This window comes from Ostrinia furnacalis, unplaced genomic scaffold (genome assembly GCF_004193835.3).
Source record: "Ostrinia furnacalis isolate ACB-3 unplaced genomic scaffold, ASM419383v2 OfSCF1042, whole genome shotgun sequence".
NCBI classification, from domain to species: Eukaryota; Metazoa; Arthropoda; class Insecta; order Lepidoptera; family Crambidae; genus Ostrinia; species Ostrinia furnacalis.
In genome coordinates this window covers 485,577-506,710 of record NW_021131281.1, presented here as the reverse complement: position 1 = coordinate 506,710, position 21,134 = coordinate 485,577, and the positions used below count along the sequence as shown (strand labels likewise).

Below are 21,134 nucleotides of genomic sequence, written 5' to 3'. Positions count from 1 at the left end.
TACATCATTTCTAATGAACATATTTAGGCAGTACGGTGTTCACCGGATCAACTAGTTGAAAATAAATGAATAGCTGGATATAACAGTTATTAAAGACAAAGGCATATGGAGCTAAGAAATTAACTTCTTATTTCATCGTCTTTTGTGTGATCTTGCTACAAAACTGTATTGTCTATACCAATCAACATTATCGACTCTTCTACTTCTAGTTATTTTTTTCTTGTAAAATGGCACTAAAATGGTTACTATTTCTAATGAATCTAAGAGCCTAAGAAGTTAAAAAAAAATATCTGAGCCACAATTGTGTCACCAAATTCCTACCCTTATCCTACCTAAATCTAGTTTTCCAAAGGACAGACAAGGATCTCAAATACTAACATTGTTTGCTCAAGTTTCTATATTCCAACGTTTGTGGGACAATTTGCCAACTCATATCCCATTCATCCATGATAAATGATGTGTTTGGGTGAGCCATCCCCAAGGAACCTCTTGCCTTTTGTTATGATATATCGTTACAAAATAACGTTCTTGCAAATGTACGTCACATTGTAATGTAACAATGTATTCACTTCAGTTGGGTATTACAAGTTGAGTAGTTACTGTGATAGAACTTTGAAAAAAAGTTTTTACTAACATTTTCATACGGCTATTAAATATTTAAATTAATAATATGAAAAGTTAGTGTGCTTTGTTGTAATTTTTCTTTTCCTTTTTGTGAAATCTTCAAACATGAAGTAGCAGTTACTTGACCGCCATTTTTCGACTAAAAAAACTAAGTTATTTTAAAATATTATGGGATAATAATAGACACCCTCTTTTAAGATTAACATAATTAAATTATTCTTGAGTTTCATAAAGGACTTTTTAATTTTTGTTTGAAGAACAATTTCGAGGCACGTCCATTTTGGAATAATTGGGGGTTGGTCTATTTTTGTAATTACATTACGTATTAATTATGAGAATACGGAACTAGGTCAGTGGATCAGTTGGAAATAGGCGTATTGTCAAACAATTTGTATTAATAAAAACAAAATCTTTATTTTCGTTGTTATTTTCTTATGGTTCGCGTATTACACACGGTGCTGGCCCGTTCTGTTACTTGAACTTGGCTTGACACGCTACCGCATGTCTAGATAATTGGGCGGCGTGGCTGAAAAATAAGTATTTACGCCACTTATTTTTCCTTTTGTTTAATGAAATTACGGTTTTAAACTGATTGTTTATTATGAATTTACTTCCATCGTTCGTATCAGCCAAATGACGTCCACTGCTGGACAAAAACCTCCAAGGATTTCCACAACGACCGCTCTTGCGGTTTCCGCATTCAGGCACATTACGCGACCTTCACCAGATCGTCGGTCCACATAGTGGGAGGCTACTTACACTTCTATAAATTTTCCATTTTGTAACGAATACTTATGTAAGATATTCTGTCACATGGTTACATAATGTTCACTCGTATATTATACTGCTTTTGAGAAGTTTAAACAACTTTGAAGGACCGTAAATAATTTAATTACTGCTAAAATGTTTCCAATACAAATCGAAATTGGTTTATCCCTACATAAACCGTCAATCATCCAAGTAATCTAGATTTTAATAGGGCCCCGTTTTAGACATACCATCTACCTAACTTACCCGAAATGCGAAAGGTTACCGAAGTTTGCTAAACTTAGCAAAGTTAGGGCATTATGAGCCTTATGATAGCGAGTTTAGGTAGTGCTGGGAAAACATCGATAGATTATCTTGTCGATGAACTGCAATTTCATCGTAGACGGCAAATGAGCTTTAGAAACATATTTTTCATTCTTTCTCTTCTCTAATTTATTTATTTTTTTAAGTAAATGCGTTATATTTACTATGAACGAATCAATTGAATATTTTAGGTGTATTAAAGCATGACAACATTATTCAGATCCAGTCTCCAAATTAAAGAAACCTTACAAAATATCATTTCCAATTGTATTCAATGCTACTGGCCTATAATCATAATTATTGGATTTACGTACTCAATTACGTCAAAAACTTTGGGGCAGCATTTAGTTTGCCTTATGCCCGTTTTCACCATCAATCCCTAATTTTAAAGCGACATTTATGAAATATTAAGTAATACCTAACAGGAATTTCGTTTTCACCAACACATAAGGGACACCTTAGGCCTTATGGGATCACTTTAAAACAGGGGCCCGATTTTCAGCCGCCTAAGTGTTAGGTGACAGTTATATTGTCAATCACGCCTATTCGGCAAAATGGAAACTGAATTAAATGATTTTTTTGAAGCTTTTTCGCTTTTTGGAAACACCTTTTCACTCAAGTGTATTCAGGCGGCCACATAATAATATTATAGAGTGAGACATACGGTATAGATAGTAGGTATTGGTCACTCATAACTTAACTCATAACCAAGCTATATTTCTGGCTTCGTTTGTAGTCCCTAGAGCCCTAACAATACCTTATAATTAGATATAATAAAGATTTGATAGGAAGGACGGCTGCACTAAGGTTTTCTTGGCCTCAGTGAGGGTAAATAAACACAACGCGGACGGTTGATATCTGGTTTATTACTGTTATGCTATTGCTATATACAAGATTTACACAATTCAATGTGTCCAGTCCAATGTGCCGTCGGTGTACGGTGCACGTTGAGGGTTCATGGGCCAGTCGGCTAGCACGTAGGTCGCGGTCGATGCTGACTTGTTCGTACAGTATCCTTGTGGGCAAGTAAAATTATAACCAATTTATCTTTTTCCTTGAGGGAAAAATTTTGCTTCATTTCTTTTTTACATTGTCGTTTTTATCGTTAAATCGCACAAAACTACACACAGAACTCAACAAAATATCTATCAAAATCAATATGTACATTTTTATTTTCATTGTGCAGCAGTCATTTTGACATTTACTTTTTTTAAGGCAAAGGAATTACANGTACATTCATTTTTCATTCTTTCTATTCTCTAATTTTTTTTTTAAGTAAATGCGTTTTATTTACTATGAACGAACCAATTGAATATTTTAGGTGTATTGAAGCATAACAACATTATTCACATCCAGTCTCCAAATTAAAGAAACCTTAAAAATATCATTTCCAATAAATGATCACGAAATGTAATCTTTTTTTAATTGATTATTATAATCATAATTGGATTTACGTACTCAATTAGGTACGTCAAATACTTACTTTGGGGCAGCATTTGGTTTGCCTTATTTTTACATAAATATTATCCTTTGAGTAATTTAAATAAGATCTTGGTTCATAGATTTTTCTATCGACAACAGATTATTATTTTACCGACAGCACTATTTTAAAGTTGACGACCTAGAAAATAGGGTTCAAAGAGTAGTTCCCGCAAGGATGCAGCGGAGGCAATACAAGAGAGCCATTTATCTTAAAGTGTCTTAAAGTTTGCTAATTAGAGAAAATTACCGCCAATCTTCGGTGAGAGCGATGCTGTGATGTTGTTTAAGGTTTCGAATAGTTTGGATATGATGTCGGGGAAGTGATTAGCGAAATACGCCTGTACACTTAGATTAATGAAACTTAGATAGATAGTAAGCGCAAAAATAGTGAGGCACTTCAAACTAGCTAAATTAGCTTTTTTTTTTATGGCATCTCTGGGATATTACAGCCAAGCTTTTCCTTTAAATATTGCCAGTTCACATTTAAAGTCAAATACGTAAGTATGTAAGAAGACACTGGATGATATTTAACTCACTTTATGGATGATTTTTAAGGCACTTTAGATAAAGCACTTGGATGAAGACTGTCTATCTAGGTGTTATTATTATCTAAACCTATGTATTACTTGGAGACCGTGATCATGATGCAGCAATGTGGCATGTAAAGTTGTCACTTAAGTCCGTATTTAAAAACAAAACTCAGACTCTTGAGATTCGAATGCCCGTTTTCACCATCAATCCCTAATTTTTAAGTGACTCCTATGACATCAAAACTCCTGTTATTTGTTACTATAGGGGTCACTTAAAATTAGGGATTGATGGTGAAAACGGGCATAACTCTACCATTGATTCTGTACTGTGATTGATCCACACTTGAGGCTGAATTGAGTTTTCAGCTTTGTGTCGATCCGATAGTGTCACGAAATTTTGCAAAAAAAACTGTACATTCNGGCATTAACCTACTAATATTATAAATGCGAAAGTTTGTATGGATGTCTGGATGTTAACATGTTTGTTAGTCTCGAACGGATTTTGATGAAACTTTACAGTATTATTGTTTTTCACCCAGAATAACATATAGACTATAATTTATGACGATATGTGACAAACTAAATTTAGTTTAGTTAGGCAAAAGCTAGTTTTTACATAAACATTATGCTTTGAGTAATTTAAATAAGATTTTGGTTCATAGTTCTTTCTATCGATAACAGATTAACATTTTATCGACAGCACTATTTTAAAGTTGACGACCTAGAAAATAGGGTTCAAAGAGTAGTTCCCGCAAGGATGCAGCGGAGGCAATACAAGAGAGCCATTTATCTTAAAGTGTCTTAAAGTTTGCTAATTAGAGAAAATTACCGCCAATCTTCGGTGAGAGCGACGCTGTGATGTTGTTTAAGGTTTCGAATAGTTTGGATATGATGTCGGGGAAGTGATTAGCGAAATACGCCTATACACTTAGATTAATGAAGCTTACATAGATAGATAGTAAGCGCAAAAATAGTGAGGCACAACTAGCGTTTTTAACCGACTTCAAAAAAGGAGGAGGTTATTTCTTATGGCGTCTCTGGGATATTACAGCCAAGCTTTTCCTTTAAATACTGCCAGTTCACAAAGTCAAATACGTAAGTATGTAAGAAGACACTGGATGATATTTAACTCACTTTATGGATGGTTTTTAAGTCGCTTTAGATGAAGCGCTTGGATGAAGACTGTCCATCTAGGTATTATTATTGTCTTAACCTATGTATTACTTGGAGACCGTGATCATGATGCAGCAATGTGGCATGTAAAGCTGTCACTTAAGTCCGTATTAAGAAACAAAACTGAGACTCTTGAGATTCTAATGCCCGTTTTCACCATCAATCCCTAATTTTAAGTGACTCCTATGACAACAAAACTCCTGTTATTTGTTACTAGAGGGGTCACTTAAAATTAGGGATTGATGGTGAAATCGGGCATAACTCTACCATTGATTCTGTACTGTGATTGATCCACACTTGAGACTGAATTGAGTTTCAGCTTTGTGTCGATGCGATAGTGTCACGAAAGTTTGCAAAAAAAACTGTACATTCATTTTTTATCCCCAAAAGATTAAACTAGTTCTATACGTCAATGTCGTCAATCCCGACGAGTCGTTTTTCAGTGGCGCGGAAAAACAGTTTAATTTATCATGTATAACAACTGCGCCGGCGTGTGTCGATTTATTTTGTCACTAGTGCAGCTGGAATGAACTTGTTATTTAGTTATTTGCCGGCTCTAGTTGTAATTTTTATTTCGGCCTATGTAGTATGTAGTATATTCCTAAATAGTCGAGACACACTTATGCCCGTATTCACAAACGATGCTTACTTAAGTGAAGCAGCAAATCAAACGCACATCGTTGATTAGAGCACTGTGATTGGTACGTGTGTCCCCCTGTGTGACCACGCGCACTGTGAGACCTCATAGTAATGTTTGTGAATACGCGTGTAACCCACAAGATATTTTTTACAGTTTTCACTTACGAGTATACAATACCAACCCAAGTCTTAAATCTCTACTCTTAGCGAGCAGAGATAGAGGAAAAGGCATTGGTGGTATAGGTACTGTAACCTTCGTAAACAATTGCCAGTTAATCCAGTGGCAAAAAATAGATACTACCCTACTATAGTTCGCGCTAAGTTTGCAGGTCCGTGGAATGCGCGTCCCCTTCCCCAACCGCGATTAAACGCAATTAGCTAGTGATTAAACGCAATTAATGTGTCTTATTTTACACAAATACACAATTTTTATCAATAATATTAAATAAAAAATATTTAAAATAAAGTTTGTTACAGTTATAGACGCTTCCCTTCGAGTGACGTCATATCGCCAGCGGCAAACTTAAAGCGAACGGATAGTAATTCCAGTGACAAAAATAATCAATATAGAAACGAAATTAACTACCTACATACGAGTAAGTACGTTAATTAACCAGGTTAACAGAAAAAAGGAGGTTTCAAGAAAACATATTCGATAGCAAAGAATACACGGCCTCTTCGATAACTGTTACGATGATTTACAGGATATATGGCTTTTGGAAGCTATCTTTCTTATATTCTTTTCTCTGGAAAGGTTTTTTGAAACCTTGGATGGACGAATTAATTCTCATTTTCATTGAAAACAGGTTGTTATTAGAGACTCATGCAAAATTTTTCCCAGTATTAGGATCATACACTCATATTATGTTATACCTAGAACATCGATATTTTATACATATGAGATCCCTAAAAACATTTAGCCTTTTGAGTTCAAAAAACTTATAAGTACTGTATGCTAATTTAATAACCCAAGTCGAACATGTTTAATTTATTTGTCCAAAAATCCTATCTTACTTACTTCTAAAGTTGATAAAGTACGTACGTACCGATCAAACTTTTTCTTGAGTGCCATGAAGCATTAATATTTTCGGACATTCTCGTATCCTATGTAAAGATATTAGGTATTCAATATCTGATTAATAGACTGAGTTCACAATTTTTATTAAGGTTCGGCCAAACCAACGCGATCAACCAGCGTGCAGCAATGGCGATCAATGCATTTAGGTCTGGTCGCCATCGCTGCACGCCGGCTGATCGCGGTGTGATCGCGTTGGTTTGTCCGAATCCTTAAAGCTATTACCATTGTGATTAGGTAGGTACATCTGAAAATTGTTAAATGTTAGAGCGGACAAAATAAATATTTACTTGACAAGGTATTGTTAATCTGTTATGTTGGTTTACAGTGATCACATCCACAGGCGATTTTAACTGATATTTTTTACATGACTATTTCACACAGAAATGCCTCATCCATTCTTTATCTCTTTCTCAATTCTGTGTTACCTACATCTAGAGATGAAAGGTACTCTACAGGTAGGGCGAAAGTTTGATTGAATATTTTGGAGACAACTTTTTCGTTTACAAATCGGGCATGCAATCAGTGTCGAGATCGATATGCGATGAGAGACGTGATCAAGTTCGTAAAGAATTGGCTGAATACTAAAACAAGTGACTGTTTCGAATCAGTAATTTTCAAAATGAAACATCGTTTGTTATTTAGACTTTGCTTGCTTATGTCACTTATGTGTTACTTAGGTGCTTGGGTTAGGTTTTAGGTTACATCAAATAATCTTCATGACGTACCGGAAAGCGCAAGAAGGAAGGCGCTGGATGCAGGCCACTACCAACCAGTCAATATGGATATCTATGGGGAAGGCCTATGTTCAGCACTGGATGTCCTGTGGCTGAAATGATGATGATGATGATGAATAAACAACTTATTAGTAGCAAAAAATGTCTGATTATCCAGATATTTTTTTCTCTAAATTTATCGAAAAAACAGTGTCACAAAGCTGCAATTAAGTTAAATTGTTACCATAAAAAACTCGAATATATTCGTTCTCTGCGTTCAACTTATCTTTCGTCAACAACTTTTTGTTTTCGTCAAATTGTTTTTCAGTAACGTCATCCGATTTTTCAGAGTATTCCTTTGGAACACTTGCTTTGATGGTTTCGCCCAAGTGGAGTTTATGAAGTTAGATCGTCTGTAAGGAGGCTATGCTTGAATTTTATAACACCTCCAACGAAACTTCACGATCTTTTGTGTGAATTTCGACTTCAACAACTTTCTTTTTCGTTGGATGAGATACAAGTTTCAAAGAGTTGTTTTAGAGGTGCTAAAAGTTGGTAAATGAAAATGAAGGAACAAAATGTTCTGCGTTAGATGGAAACTTAAAAGTTTTCGCGTTGATCGAGTTGGAAAGAATCAGTCGATGTTTTGAAAGATGTTTATCAATTTACGTGACTTCTTCAACACTTTTTTTTTATTTAAATGCGAGAATTCGCCAGTTTACTAAGTTAAGTAATGATGTCGGACAGAAAGAAGTAACTAGAGTTTTGGCATTTTAGGTGCAACTTTAAACCTGGACTCTGTGTTTGATTTCCTTCCTAAAAATCGTTCTGAAAAGACTCGTCGAAAAACAAATACTCAATTCGCATATCCAAAGATAATGTTCCCAGATCTACTTACCACTCTAAAAATTGTGATATACGTTTATAAATTGTTACTTATTATAACTTTTTCAAGTTTTGTTTAAATTTAGTTCCTCATACCTTAATTTAAGTCACTTATTTGCTAATCACTCGTGAATTGAACAACATAATCACGAGTTTCTTAGCCGCTGCTCCCAGCGTGAAGGATTACCAAGTTTAATGGCCCCTGGCTCAATAGCTTCATTTCCTAAATCCCTTGGGTTTACTTAGGTCTGAATTCCGAATAGTAGGATTTACTTTTGTTATTTGCTTAAATCAAAACTTCAACAATAACAAGAACTGAAGTTGGCACGAATAGAAGCAAAGATTTTACACGCGTTAACGTCTGTTGATTTTTGTAGGAAGTTCACGTACTTATGTCTATTACAATAATTTAATGAGAAGTTTTTGCCAGTCTTCCGAAATATAAAAAATTGAAGTAATGTAATTATTAATTTCATCATTTTTTTTATTTGCACAAAAGTAACAAATTGGTAAATAAAATATTTTCATTTGCAAAATGATACTAACTATTAAGCTTCAACCACACCAACGCGTGCAGATCGCCATCGCCGGCGCGATCATAGGCCAATGACAGGTCGCGCGACCCATGACAGTTCACGCGACCTGTCATTGGCCTAAGTGTGGTTGAACCTTAATTACGGGAGTATTAGTAATTTGTGTAATAACAAATTAATAATAATTAAAAAAAAAAATACCCTCCTTCTGGCGCAATCGGGTAGAAACTAGTATGCCACTTGATGTAGTACGATGTGGCTCGTGAATGTAAGAATCTACTACTGTTAAAAATTTCCCGTATTTGATCATTATTATTATTAGTTTACATGATTTTCCAGCTGTCCCAGAGGGATGAAAACAAGCAAGGGTTTGGCAAATAATGGGTAAATCTGAACTTGGACTTGTTGTTTGACCTTTTTCCACGAAGGTCGGATCTAATTTCGTTGTACTTTCTGCTTTAGGTAAGATTTCTTATTTAATTATCTGATTCAGTATATAAATAAATGTGAGTGATTACTATTTTATAGATAAATTGATACCTACTTGTTAATGTAGGTGTTACGAAACTGAGAAAGCTAAAATTAGAACAGGCAACTCGAATGACAGTTGAAAATAAATATTTCTTAAATCATAGTTTGGTCACTAAGTCAGCAATCAGTGTCAAATACATAGTTCAAGACACCCAAAGTGGACAAAAAGTTGAGAACACAACCATACTCCAATCGTAATAAAGACGTGTTGCGAATTTTTTGGCTTCTTTGGGTGTCACTGATAAATGTACCTGGCGCCTGATGCAGGCCGCTACCAACCGTGCGATGTGGAAGTCATTGGGGGAGGCCTATGTTCAGCAGTGGACGTTCTGTGGCTGAAATGTTGATGATGATAATGGGTGTCACCAACTACTTGACGCTGACTGTATTTTATAACGAACTCGAATTTGTAATAAAATGTAACATTTCTTACCCAGACACGTTCCTATAAAAACAATAAAATTAAACTTGAAACTTTCTAACTGTGATTAATCTTGGATTTGCTTAAGGAGGCTTTGGGGCATACGTTTTCTTAGAATTTATTAATTGCCGTCCAAATTAATCTTCCTTGCCTTTATCTCAAGTATTTATGTGAAAACTTCTTCAATCGTGGCAGAAAATAATCATGAAAAGTAACAAACATAATATAAATGGAAAAGTAATATTAAAATAGGTAGTTAATATCTGTCTGTCTAACTTTAATGTTTTCGCTGCTCGACTATGTCCGTAGAATTTTGGTATAAAAATAACTGCGACCTAGATAGTGAAACTGAAGAAGAGCATAGGCTAAAAAACATCCTACGACATGATGAATTTAGTAATTGCAACAACTTTTCTTTTTCATGAGATGAATGCATATTCCATAATACCTACTTATTATTTTAGATTAAAATTTGCGATCGTTCTGAGCTTCTGAATAGTTCTATTGGTACGAAATTACTATATTCGATGTTTATGGCGGCTTCTAAAGTCTGGAAGCCAATTACCATAGCTTTAATGCCCCCATTATTAAGATATATCTTTTCCCATGAAAAGTTTTCCATTTCACCCCAACTAAAAGTACTTATCATCCAGAATTTCTTCACAAATATTGTAGAAGAAATATTTAATGATCTACTGAAAGATGGGGACCATTAAATGACGATGTTGCTAATATTATTGCGATGACATTTCCCTTTGAAGAGTAAAATGGCGTTTTTATGGCCACTTTATGGTTATGTCCCATGTTTAAACCTTATCTAATGTATGGCCGTAAGGAAATTGACGGAATTTACTGTTTTGGGCTAGGTGATTCAGTGGAACCCATAAAATTTCCCTTTCAATCGTGTTAGACCGGTTATTCTGAATAAATTGGATGTATTACAGCTTTGTTACGATGAAAAAGGAGGAATAAGTAGGGTATTTTATTTTGCAAGGATACTACCAGATCCATTTGCCTTTGTTTAATTTATAAAGGGTCATGTTCAACACGTACCATCACGTGAAATTCTTTATTTTGTTTCGCCAAATAACGTCCACTGCTGGATAAAGGCGTATGCTGAATTGCATCACCTAACTTAAACGGTAACCGATGCTTTTTGTATGGAGTTTGATAGATTTTTGACGTTTGTTAAAGTTAAAGTAAGATGATGCAACCCAGCCTTAGTCTTACATCGTTGCCACCAACTTTATAGTAATCTCGGCTTGCCACATTGACGTCTTTAAAACACAGACCCAGCAATCTTCAGTTCTACAAAATATGACCAGCTTCTCAGCTTATTACTTCGAACTCAACTCTTATAATTTTCAACTAAACAATTAACCTTTGACCTACTCAAACACTCTATTATTTACCTAGTATTTCACCTGAATAGTTCTGGCCTTTGAAACAAGATCTTTGCTAACCACTGCTGTAGTAAAATGATACACAAACCAGTTGAGTACCAAGGACTGGAGTAATTTTGAAGTGTTAAGATACTTCTAGGAACTTTATTCAACTAGGCCATGATATTGAATTAGTTTGAAGAGTTCCTTTGAGTTTCTAATTAATTACGGATTTACTAAACAACTGAAAAAACAACTTGTAATCACGACAACTTAATATATTGATATGCCTAAGTATAACAAGTATTAAGTCTTAGTATGAGGCATTTACTAAACAACTGAAAAAACAACTTGTAATCACGACAACTTAATATATTGATATGCCTAAGTATAACAAGTATTAAGTCTTAGTATGAGGCATCCAACAGGTACAGATCGTGTTTTAAAGAACTCTTTGCGGTGCCTTAAATCCAGTGTGGACTACCCATAGGCCAAAATGACGATAACGATGAAAGTTTCTAAAAAGTAACCTTTTCAACCGACTTCAAAAAAGGAGGAGGTTCTCAATTCGACCCGTATGTTTTTTTACTAAAGTAATAATTATATTGTATGAGAACCTGGACTGTAGAAAGTGCCCACACAGCTCGGTATTAAAATAAATGCTATTTTTATTGTTCTTCTAGGACAGTGGTTCTTAACCTTTAAGTCATGAGGGACCATTTTACCAAATTTCTGTCTTGTCAGGGACCACCTCATAATCGGTCAAAACCAGTTTGCCTGCAAAAATCAGTTAAAAGTGGTTTTAACCAAGGTGTACAAGTGCACTTCGTGGACCACTTGGAATGTCTCCAGGGACCTCCAGTGATCCGCGGACCACCGGTTAAGAACCACTGTTCTATTTTTTTACTAAAGTAATAATTGTATGAGAACATGGACTGTAGAAAGTGCCCACACAGCTCGGTATTAAAATAAATGTTATTTTTATTGTTCTTCTAGGAGAACATTATATAAGTAAATAAATAACTTTAAACTCAAAAAGTTAATTTCCGTGAGTGGTAATTTTCTACTCCAAAACCTTTGATAGACGGCGGTTGGGATATTTATAGAAAAACTCAGCCATAAAACAAGGCCCCAGTTCCCCATAAACCAAAGGGTGTCAGGATTTACGACGCACGAGTGGATGGACCGATCTCATTTGTACGGTAGTCAAATAAAATAGACCCAACTGCGTCGATAGTTTAATTTTCTTAGACCCTAATATGTAAAACCTACCATAAATTGGTAAGGGGTGAGAGTTGTTTGAATTACATTAGAAAAGGTGACCTAGTCAATGATCCATATTGTATTAAAGAATAGATTCAAGGTGGTATATTAAAATGTACTTACTGTATGAGGCCGCTACTAATCGGCGAATCTGAAAATCAAGGGGGGATGCCTATGTTTAGCAGTGGACGTCCTGTAGCTGAAATGATGATGATGAATTAATGCCCGTATTCACAAACGAAGCAGAAAATCGAACGCACAGCGTTGATAGAGCTTTGTGATAGGTTCATGTGTCACCCTGTGTGTCCACGCGCACTGTGAGACCTCATAATAATGTTTGTGAATACGGGCTTTAGTCACGTACATAATGAATGTCCAAAATAAACAAAAGCAATACGATTCGATGTCTTCAATAAAAACCTGTACTTCATTGGTTCGGTACAACTATTAACCCTTTTTGTTCAAGTAATGAACAGTTAAGGTCGATGTTGAAAAATTTCAGAGTGATCATTTTCGTCCGGACACTAACATATTTGTTAGGTCTCCTCCAATTTACAGTGTAATGCTACACGAAATTCTGTCCTATGTCTTTGGGATAAAGGTGGCGGACTGTTTTAGTCCCAATTAAGGGGCAACGCAGACCTTCTTCTTTTAGCACTCAGAGAAAGATGCTGTTTGTCGGATGGCGCATGAAACATTTACGTTCTCTGACTAGTCGAATAATGAGACTTATTTGGGATCAATGTCAATACGATTATTATAAGGAGAATTGAGACTTACGCATTCAAGTAACAAACATTACTAGGTATGAGGTCTCACAGTGCGCGTGGACGCACAGGGTGATACACAAACCAATCACAGAGCTCTATTCAACGCTGCGCGTTTGATTTGCTGCTTCACATAAGCAAGCATTGTTTGTAAATACGGGCGTAAGAGACGTAATGATAGATAGAGTGGCCATTAGAGTAAATTTTTTGAATCTTAGTTATACTGGACAGATAATTAATATTTGTGCAGACGAAAGAAGATCGTCTGCAAGACACCTAAAGGCGTCAGTTTTCAGGGCGCAGTGCCTTAGCAATTTTTCTTCATCCTTCGCCAATATGTTATGGGAGCCACTGGAACTCGCCATCCATCTTGCATGGTTCTATTATGTAAATGTATGTATTATGGCCAGCTGGCTAAATAAGGTTAGATATATTGTAGGCGAAAACGATAGATTTCTTGAGATTGATGTCCAATTTAGGATGCGGAATACATTAGGGGTTAGGGCGACCCCCAAAATGATGCTGCAATGTTGCGAAGTCCCATTAAATGTCAAAAAACATTTTGCAGCGTATTTCCTCCAAAAATATTTGTCAGCTGTCAACTGTTCATTGGATTGTTTTAGTAAATAAGTTAATTATGTTAGGACGCAATATTATTTTATGATGTAAACTAGGATGACTGCTTCGTATTTTGAACTTTCTCCTTTTGTAATTAGGTTAAAAGCAAATGAAACACACTATTTTCCATTTACTATTCTCCAGACGAAAATATTTTGACATAGCAAGTTCCAGCATTTTATTTTTTACACTTTTCCCTATCGGAGGCATCTCAGCAAGAAATTCAATCCATTAGTGTCGTTATCATAGAACTACGTCCGTCCAGAGTTACTAAGGAAAATATAAAACAAGAACTTCCAATCTAGTTCTTATTACGTAATCCATATTTCTTCGTAAAATACTTTAGAATTTACAGTTAGTTATTCAATTTTGTGACATTTTAATGAAGTACATATTTGACACCATTGTAAGTTATACCTCAATATATTTTACTTGGTAGTTGGCTAGATTTTAATGCTAACCGCAGTCGAGGGATCGAATCCCACTGGGGGCAAATATGAAATGCGAAGCTATCGACGACGTTAAAGCACTCCTATTAAATTAGAGATACAGAGCTTCACCTTCACAGAGTTTGTTTCTAATTCAGTTAATTGGTGCTTTAGAACTTGTAACAGCTACAATCAAATCTAAATCTTATTTAAGGTCAGTTTTCGCGTAAATGAAGTCGATTTTCCCACGGCACGGATAGCAAACATAACCTGAATTCTCTATAGAGGTGCAAAACTCGAACGCTAGTTGGACCACAAACTGCGCTCCCAGTGGTTTCTATGGAATATTCCGAAACGCAGTACTGTGTCTGCGGTGCCCTTCTGTTTACGATTGTATTTGCAATTGCATCTTTCGTGTGATAGTAAAGTTCGTTAGTGGTCACTTCTGTTGTTCTGGCTTTTGCTGAAACGATACCTTTAGTAAATGGTGCGAAATCCTAGCAACTTTGACTAAGCAAACAGATTGATTAGCGCTGCGCCAATACCAATTTGAAGTCATGCATTTCCCCCAATTTCCTCTTTATTAGATAACCCTTTTTTCTTTTTAGTTAACTTTAACTTAACATTAAAAACCGCCAAAAATCTATCAAATTCCATACAAAAACACTGGTAATCGTTATACTTAGTTACGGTTAAAGTTAGGTGGTGCAACTCAGCTTAAGTATAAGTACTATCAAGAAAAGTTATTCTATTCTTATTGTAAGAGTAAATTCCTATTTATGCTATTCCTTTAAGTAATTATTTAAACAATATGTGTGCACATTCGTGGTGTAGCCAATTTGAGGCACTCAATGTATTATTGGAGATTAATATCTTCGAACTATTCAAAACAAATTAGCATTAATTAAACTACGTTGCGATTCCTTTAAGCAAGTAGTAACAGAATCTAAGTACCTACCTACTCAAACTATACGAGAATTTGGTCAGCGAGTTTCGCTTCACAACAAAAAGCAGCATTTTCATCCAAACAGCCCAGATCTTAATTAGCTTACAAAGGAAATTCAGCTTTTCCACTATCTCCGACAATTTGGCGCAAAATCCAAGTAATATGTCCCACTTTGTGGTAAAGGAGTGTATATCATAGTTGCGACAAACAAAGGTGCTACAAACGTAGTGGCGACAGTACGTTATGCCGACAATCAATGGCGCGACTGCACATTAGCTCGACGAACGTTAGCGCGACAGAACGATGGGGCGACAAACGAAAGCACGACAGTACTTTGGAGCGACAAACCCTAGCGCGACATTACTTAGGCTCGACAAACGATTGCACGACAGAACCTCCGATCGACAAACTACACTGTGACACAACTTTTTTCTCAACGACCTAAAGCATGACAAACATAGTAACAAGTTATTTTAAAAAATATGTATGTGGATGTATTAGTAATGTATAATAATAATTAGGCTTTAGGTTTATTTTTTAATTACATGTTTACTTTAAAATTAAATTACATATACCTACATAAACGGTAACAAAAATGTGAAAGTAAACATGAAAGTAAAAAAAAAACCTAATTATGCATTAACAAATATTTTTTCGTATAGCATTAATGTGATTTAAAAAAATATTAAAAATACAGAGAGTACATTTTTGTTAACGTTTATTATTTCTATTTTATAATTTATTTTATTCTATTGTTGTGTATACTTTAAACATGATAGTTTAAAGTTAAGTGATACATACTTATGGCACATTAAGTTGAAAATGTAAGATTAAAATTAAAAATAAAACTAATATATCCACATACATATTTTTTTTAAATAACTTTTTACCTTACTATGTTTGTCATGCTTTAGCCTAAAGCCTTTAGGTCGTTGAGTTTTAAAGTTGTGTCACAGTGTAGTTTGTCGATCGGAGGTTCTGTCGTGCAATCGTTTGTCGAGCCTAAGTAATGTCGCGCTAGGGTTTGTCGCTCCAAAGTACTGTCGTGCTTTCGTTTGTCGCCCCATCGTTCTGTCGCGCTAACGTTCGTCGAGCTAATGTGCAGTTGCGCCATTGATTGTCGGCATAACGTACTGTCACCACTACGTTTGTAGCACCTTTGTTTGTCGCAACTATGATATACACTCGTGGTAAAGTTATTTAGTTTCACAGAAACCTTTGTACTTTGTTCTAAGTATTTTAAAGCGTGCTCAGTTACAAGGATAGTCAACTAATCCTGGAGATCTAAGCCGGCTCTGACCACAAAGATATCACCTCTGCCATTCCAAATGTCACCTTAATCCTACAATTACTGCGTTTATTTTGGGCTGGCAAATTAAAGGCAATTTTCAAATAAAACAGAATAATGATACTTGATTAGCGATTGAGAGCCCCTATCTGTAGAAATCCCTAAATTACCTATTAGAATTTAATTAAATAGACACAAATAGCAATCAAGACTAATTTATAGGATATTTATTGGGAATGAGAGTTCGTTAACTGTTCAAATTCTCGTTTAGTTATTAAACATTTCAGTCAAAGACTAATGAAGATGGTTGCTATGGAAATCTCAAATATTTGTTCATCTTACTTACTTAGGCGTAGGTTCACATAAAATAGGTACTCGTACAAGTAATTTATTTATTAAAACTCATAAAACTCATTTATTTCTGCAAATAGGCTATAAAAAAGCACTTTTACACGTCCCAGTATTAACCCTACCACTGCTTCAAGACAATAAATGTGCAGTGCTGAGAAGAAGCAGCGCAAGAAACTCAGTCACTATTATTATTACCCGACGTATTTGGTTTGTACAATAATTTCATAACTGTTCAGTTATATAATTTTTACATTCAACTACAAATAAAAAACAGACCCTAGCTAGGTATTTTTATCAAATTAATCAACATTTAAATCCATTTTATAAAAGGAAAAAAGAAAAACAAAAAAACATTGCATCGGCCGGGAATCGAACCCGGGCCGCCCGCGTGGCAGGCGAGCATTCTACCACTGAACCACCGATGCTTGCAACAATGTGTTAAAAATACTCATCGCTAGATTTGACGTCAATAGAAAGTCGCAAAACGGCGACTGCGCAATTTATCGCCGACCTACTTTAAAACAGCTGATACATCACGTCGCTTAACAAATCGTTTGCGACCGTGTCGTAAATTATTCGTAATGAAGTAGATAATAAATTGTAAAGAGGTCATGCTCTCAGATGATTTATTTTCAAGGGGTGCTGAAAGTGAATGGAGTAAGCAAATATTTAGAAAAGCACAAATAGGTACTTATATTTTTTCAAGTATTAGGATACGAAATTAAATTAAAGATACAGAGCAAGTAAGATTGATAGGACTGAAAACAATAGTTTTAATGAGAATCGAATACTTTCAAACAGATTTTTTTTTAGAAATTAAGTAAAAATCTACTGAAACTGATTATTATTTTTATAAAGATCTGAACAGAGAACTTAAATAAATAAGGTCTTTTAATTTTTTTTTTTTACAGTTTGCTATATAGGTTTGCCAAAGTCAACGTACGGACTGTAAAATAAATATCTGCAGTAAAAAATAATTACGTAAACTTAATAATTAAACCTTTATTTACTATGAATTTGTTTATTCTGATCTACGACTTACAGATTAATTAAAATCTTTCAAAGCAATATTTTTACTCCTCATCTTCACAATTCAAAGGTAAACGACCGTTAATCACGCCAAAATAATGCCCATTAATGAAATAAAGGCACCAAACATAATTCATCGTTAATTTTATCTCCAGAGCAAACTGAAATTAATTTCGCTCACGGTCATAAGCTCTGTTTGTTATAATGATAAATACGGCAATTACACAGACTTACAGACTTAGGGCGTGTACATAATGTGTCGGGAGTGTGGTAGATGTCATAATTTAGACGGAAGCCAGCCGTTGCAGGTCGGATAGTGAGTAGTGAGCTTAGAATGAGCGATGGGGCTAGGGTTGCCAGGTCCAAAAACACAAAAGCCGGACTCCGTGCTTCATTTGGCCGGACATTTTACCCTAAAAGCCGCAAATATCTCTAACTAACTATGCAATCAGTGTCATAGCTCACGAGTGAGTACTATCATCATCGGTTGTTGCCCAGCTGCCTGATGTCGTGCGCTTGATATTATTCTGTGACTCGACTTTAGCCTGGCGTGGCAGCCACATAAAATCCTAAACAAAAGCCGGACAAAACAATATTTGGCCAGACAAGACCGTAAAAAGCCAAACATGTCCGGCTAATTCCGAACATCTGGCAACCCTAGATGGGGCAGAAAGATTCTGGAGTGAAGGCCAGCGCAGCGTAGGACGTTTACCTACAAGGTGGATACACGAACTCATAAAGGTAGCAGGAAGGTGGTGGATGCGCACTGTCCACTACCAACTGGCCAATAAAAAAAAAGAAATTAAAAGTACCGATTTGTTTTTCGCCGTTTTTTATTTCGGTTCGATTTACGAAAGTGGTTAGAGCATAAAATATTTTGGATATGAAAACGCGCGACTGCATGTGGGTGGATGGAATGTTTCAATATAGCGCGATTCGAAACGTGCGAGTAAAAACGCGTAATTTAGAGCTCTAAACCGTAATACATAGGATGCATGGTATTAAATTTACCGTTGTCTAGTACCCATAGTACAAGCTTGAAAGAAGAAGTGCAGTGTAAATTTCCAAGGATATTTATTTATTATTATTATTATTTATTAAATCTTGCAACTATTCGTAATCGAGTCCGACTCTCACTTAGCTTTTATTTTGTTTTTCCATAGTACTTACTGGCATTTTTCGAGCAATATTAACCTAAATTTTATCACCTAAAACAGGACCTCGGGCTACTTTTATTACCTTTTTGGCGCTTTATCTGTAGCTTAAGGTGAATGTGGAAATAAAGCAAAATATTTCGGTGCTATTTTGTTCAGTTTTCGCGTTTTACCTCTCGCGGATTACGTAGGATTTTAGTGGCTGACTTTTTGCAGGCCAATGAAAAATGGTCCGCTTTTTATTACTATTTTCAAGAGTCTTTACGTATTTAAAAAAATATTTTATGGAAATACATATACACTCAGCGGCACGGAATTTGGCCCAAGCCTAAACACCCATATATGAGGCCAAATAGGTGTTGTATACCTAATTTTCGTGTGACATGTTAACAGAACATTTGTTTTTGTTAATTTAAGAGGCTAGATTAATATAAAAATGCGTCTGTTTAACTTTTTTGACTCTAGAAACGCATTTCGTTGTTGGAGCGTAAAGAGTACGGGTAAGTTTAAATTCGATATTAAATGTTGTAAGGGTTTGGCGTTTTGTTTTTTGTTTTTAAATTAATCTTAGGGTTATTCTCGATTCCATAATTTGAGAATAATGCCTATTACTCCAGCTCAAGTTGCTCAAATAGTGTTGCTTAGAAGTCAAGGGCGTATGCAGCGGGAGATGGCTGAAACTTTCAATTTATGGCGTGCAAACTTAAGATACACGTTAAAAAGGCATGACCAGACCGCCATTTACACAAGAAGACCAAGAAGTGGGGAATTAAGGTGTATGTCAGCGCGCGATGACCCGATTATCGTACTTTCAATATCAAGAAACCGGGTTCTCACTACGATTGAGATACGCCAGTGTTTACAAATAGCAAGCCCAGTGAATGTCAGTGAGCACACAATAAGAAGAAAGATGGAGAATCATAACCTGCATACTCGAAGATCAGCTCGAGGACCAAAACTTCTCCGATACCTTCGCGAAGTGCGGCTGACGTTTTCTAGAGAACATGCAAATTGGACGCAAGGCTAATGGAGTAAAGTTCTATGGATCGGTGATTGCAGAGTCACCTTAAGAGCTCCAGACGGCCGTGGAAGTGTAAAGAGAAGGTGCGGAGAAGAATTACTACGCAAACAGACAGTTTTCATAAAGAGTTTAACTCCATTAGTCTAACGTCCAATTTGCATGTTCTTTAGAAAACGTCAGTCGCACTTCGCGAAGGTATCGGAGAAGTTCTGGTCCTCGAGCTGGTCTTCGAATATGCAGGTTACGTTCTTCCATCCTTCTTCTTATTGTGTGCTCACTGACATTCACTGAGCTTGCTGTTTGTAAACGCTGGCGTATGTCAAACCTAGTGAGAACCCGATTTCTTGATATTGCAAGCACGATAATCGGATCATCGCGCGCTGAAATACACCTTAATTCCCCACTTCTTGGTCTACTTGTGTAAATGGCGGTCTGGTCATGCCTTTTTAACGTGTATCTGAAGTTTGTACGCCATAAATTGAAAGTTTCAGCCATCTCCCGCTGCATACGCCCTTGACTTCTAAGCAACACTATTTGAGCAACTTGAGCTGGAGTAATAGGCATTATTCTCAAATTATGGAATCGAGAATAACCCTAAGATTAATTTAAAAACAAAAAACAAAACGCCAAACGCCCTTACAACATTGAATATCGAATTTAAACTTACCCGTAATCTTTACGCTCCAACAACGAAATGCGTTTCTAGAGTCAAAAAAGTTAAACAGACACATTTTCTTATTAATCTAGCCTCTTAAATTAACAAAAACAAATGTTCTGTTAACATGTCACACGAAAATTAGGTATACAACACCTATTTGGCCTCATATCTGGGTGTTTAGGCTTGGGCCAAATTCCGTGCCGCTGAGTGTATTATGGCATTTATTTTGTTCAAGAATGTTTTTTTCTATTAGACTAAACCGTTATTTACAAATAATTTTCAATCATGTGATATGAGCCAGTAGAGTTAGATTTAGCTTAGTTTTTCAATTATCTTTTATTGATATTTTATCTGGTCTACATAGTATTTAAGTAGGTATTCAAGACATGATGGATGATTCTTATTAGTAAGGTAAAGTAATTTTTTTTTTTACTTTTTATACAATCTTTTTTCACAGTCATTATCGTATAATCAACAACGTTATCGTAGGTACAAAACAGAATATGAATCTTTATTTAAAATTCGCTGCGGTGACCATTCGTCATGGGT

General features: G+C 35.6%; 1 non-coding gene across 1 annotated transcript; it reads right to left on the bottom strand.

Moving 5' to 3' along the window:
- Positions 1 to 17,077: 17,077 nt before the first annotated feature.
- Positions 17,078 to 17,148, bottom strand: TRNAG-GCC (transfer RNA glycine (anticodon GCC)). Its single transcript has one exon. It is a non-coding gene; the product is annotated as a tRNA-Gly (tRNA).
- Positions 17,149 to 21,134: the final 3,986 nt, after the last annotated feature.